The 4,036-nt window shown below is 34.8% G+C and overlaps 1 pseudogene; it reads right to left on the bottom strand.

The window, feature by feature from the left end:
* Positions 1-4,036, bottom strand: part of LOC107744670 (C-Jun-amino-terminal kinase-interacting protein 4-like) — a 23,012-nt pseudogene that overhangs the window by 10,458 nt on the left and 8,518 nt on the right.

Raw genomic sequence — 4,036 nt, 5'->3', positions numbered from 1 at the left:
TTTTTTTTTTGTAGCTGTCCTTATATTAATTTATCATTTTGAGTAGGAGTCCAGGATTCATCGGGAAAACATTTTTAAAATGCACATACTAGGAAGAAGAGCAATAAGACGGCATTATAAAATGAAAAAGTGCGCTTTGATTTTGAATGGCGAAGACGTGCTCACCCACAGACATTCACAGGTTCATTTTGAAGTATTAGCAAAACAACAAAGCTAATGCTTTTCACAGAACTTACGTAATTACCCATTATACATTGTGATATAGCGTGGTTCGTTGGTCCGTTGGATCGGATTGCTTTCTCACTACAACCGAACCGCTCCAGAGTTCTTTTTCAATCGAGCCGAGACCACCTCGTTCAGGCGATCTCGGACCGATTGTTTTGGCGCGGATCCGGGCACGATTGCCGTGTTCACATATGCCCAAACGAACTGAGCTAAGGGGGGAAACGCGCCAGGTTCCGAAACAACGGGCCAGGTGTGAAAACACCCTAAACTGAAATTAAAATAAATAATAGCTTGATAGAAATATTTACAAAAACAAACAAAAACTACTGAAAATTCAAAAACATACATAAACAAAAAAAAATAAAACAATTAAACAGAAAAATTAAAATATAAAAATAAAAAAGGCTAATTCAAAATAATAATAAATACTATAATAGTAAATAAATAATACAAAAATAACACTGAATGACTGGTCAGGGACTCTCACCTTCGCTGTAGCATCTCTCTGGTCCAGCAGTCTCAGCTGGATGAGGACGGGCACGTCTTTGGGCTCAGGAGGGAGTTCAGAGTCCTGCTCCACACAAATACACACACAGATTTATAATTACACTCAGCGGACTTCAGTTAAGCAATATCAAATGTGCAAACGTCATATATATTGTTTATAAGCACACTAGGACAATCTATGTTTCAGATGCAGTTTGAGGTGTAGATGGCTCTATACCTGTTGCTATAGATAACAAAATATAGACGTGTTTACCTTCATGTTTGTAACAGCGAGGGGCATGCTCCAGCCATTGAGCTGTTTTTTACCCAGAGTACCCCACACATGAGTACGGATCTCCCTGTACAACTCTCTTTTCCTTAACCTGGGAGAATGAGAACTTCTGCAAGAAAAAAATAATTCATTATTTGAGCAAAGTGTAATAATGAAAAGCACAAGTAACCAATGAGATATATATATATAGTCCCTCTAATACACACTATCGTTCAAAAGTTTGGGTTAGTAAATTCAATTGATTAAAAGTGAGAGTAAAGACTTTTATAATGTTAAAAAAAAGAATTAGAATATTTCAAAGAAATACTGTTCCTTTAAACTTTCTATTCATTAAAGAATCTGGGAAAAAAATATCAAAATATAAATGTATCAAATCTAAATGTAATAAAAAATATTTAGCAGCAAAACTGCTTTCAACAGATCATGCGACACTGAAAATTCAGCTTTGCTATCACAGAACTAAATTACATTTTAAATTATGTTAAAATAAAAGTTATTATTTTACAATGTTATTGATTTACTGTATTTTTTATCAAATAAATGCATCCATGGTTCGCGCAAAAAAGTTATTTCAAAAACATTAACAGATCTTACCAACCTTCTTTAACTTTTGAACGGTAATGTTTATTTGAGTGAATGACATTTCTATTCATTGGTATTTATTACAATTGTTCACAACTGTTCAAAATTCTAATTCTATTCTTTAAAAAAAACTTGCCCCTTTTAGAATTGCACTCTAGTCATTTACTAACTGCTTGTTTTCTTTAAAAAAAAACACTAGCTTCTCTAATCTTTTTGTATTCTATTTGTTTTATTTTTTATTTATTATACAATTAACAAAAGCAAAAAAGGCCTCTAACACTAGCTTGCTCTATTCTTTTTCTATTCTATCTGTTTTCTTTTTATTTATTATATAATTTAAAACAAAAACAACAACAACAACAACAAAAACACCCATGCTACATGTACTGCGTTAAGCTAACTGAGACTTGTTATAGCACTTGCATATCATTGCTCTCTTGTTGAATTTGATAGCTTCCATTGCTTCCATTGTCAGTCAGTCTCATTTGTAAGTCGCTTTGGATAAAAGCGTCTGCTAAATGACTAAATGTAAATGTCAAACATTTGAATAAGTTTACATTAAAATTGACATAATATACATTAAAAATGCTAGTCACACACACACACACAATGACTTGAATACACCTCTTCTGTGATTATAATGTTTTTAATTTCTAAATGATTATTAATTGTTATTTTTTTTGGTCAATCATGAAAAAGGTCAATCATGTAGAGCAACCTCCAAGGTCATATGGTATGGAAGCCTGTTTCCACCACTGAATAAAAAATGTAAAAAAAAAAAGTAATTGCGACTTTTTCTCTCGCAATTCTGACTTTTTTTCTTGGAACTGCGTGATACAAACTCGCAATTCTGTTTTTTTCTTCTTTTTCAATTCTGAGAAAAAAACTCAGAATTGCGAGTTTGTATCACGCAATTCCGAGTTTTTTTCTCTGAATTGCGAGATATAAACTCACAATTGCGAGTTATAAAGTCAGAATTGCTAGATATAAACTCGCAGTTGCGAATTATAAAGTCACTATTGCGTGATATAAACTTGCGATTCTGAGAAATAAAGTCGCAATTCTGAGAAATAAGGTCGCAATTCTGAGAAATAAAGTGCAACCAACATGTGGAAAAAAAATGCATAAAACAGGAAATGACAGACACCCTCATGACAGTGTGTCAAAGACAACGAGTTTAAAAAATATCAGCTTTTTTTTATTATTATTTTTAAGGGAACTTAAAATGTTCTTGTAAATCAAATAAAAGTTTTCAAGAACCATATATAAAACTAACATGAATACGAAGAGTACAAACTAAAATTTTCTTATTGTAGACGCAAAAATGTCAAGGACCCACAAGTCATTTGTTGATGAATCAACGGTCTTAGAGACCTGAAATCCTGTAACACTATAATACAAAGGACAATTAGCAGGCAGACTATCAATTAGCAGGTATTTGAAACTGCTAATGCAAGAGGACTCACTCTGTTTGGGGTGATTTTGTAGAGAGTTGCTGTGGAGACCCCACTGGTGTTTGTGCAGAAACTGGTGTAGGAGAGACGGTTAATGCTAGAGCTGTGGCTGGAGCTAACTGACCCTTTGTCAAACCTAGAAAACGATTAAACCTGCAAGAAAAAAAGAGGTTCATAGCAGGAAATACCATGCACAAACTGACTGTTAGAGACTGGTTGCACAGTAACCTCACCTGCTCCAGACACTACCCTTCCCTTCCACAGGGGGGTGCTCTACTTTTATAACTCTAGAGGAGGACAGAATACATTGATCAGTGTGTATACTAGAATTTTCTTTATGTTCTGTGTAAAAAAATCGGTCTGTGCACAAGTCACAATCCTAGGGCGTGAGTATTTGTCACAATGTGGTTGATAATGTGCTCTGTGCTCATTTTTAGCGCATTGCTATGAGATTTCTCTGGGAAGTTATTTACTGGCTCAATTCAAAATAGCAAATATACAGACAAGCCACATGATTTGTTGCATCATTAATACCCATAATGCTCCACTTACGATGAAGGTGAACAGATCAGTCAGCATACCGTTCTGAACATTTCTATTGAAGACTAAGATTTGCATCCTGGGAGAGGGAATTTAACACACCTCTGAAGCTGAGCACGCCGCACAGCTTCCTGCAGTTCGAACAGTCGCTCTTTGTACTGATTCTTCTCCATGACGACCCGGGCCATTTCAGAACGAGAGAAGCGACGGAGGGAAGCAGGTAGCGAGGCCTGGAGAGAACAAGAGAGAATGAGGCAGGAATTTCGGACTGATTTCAGTGTTTCTTGGAAACAGGATAGTAGAATTTCCAGAATAGTAATATCCATAAACATCTCTGAAATCTTTCATAAAGACTTACATCAGGGTCCTCTGACTGGACTGTCTCAAGCTCTTTTCGTAATCTGTTTTAAAATATAAAAAACTATTTAATAAGAAAACATACATATATATATATATA

The sequence above is a fragment of the Sinocyclocheilus rhinocerous genome, unplaced genomic scaffold (assembly GCF_001515625.1).
Source record: "Sinocyclocheilus rhinocerous isolate Xijiao unplaced genomic scaffold, SAMN03320098_v1.1 scaffold498, whole genome shotgun sequence".
NCBI lineage: Eukaryota > Metazoa > Chordata > Actinopteri > Cypriniformes > Cyprinidae > Sinocyclocheilus > Sinocyclocheilus rhinocerous.
This window is presented reverse-complemented; position numbering and strand designations above follow the sequence as displayed.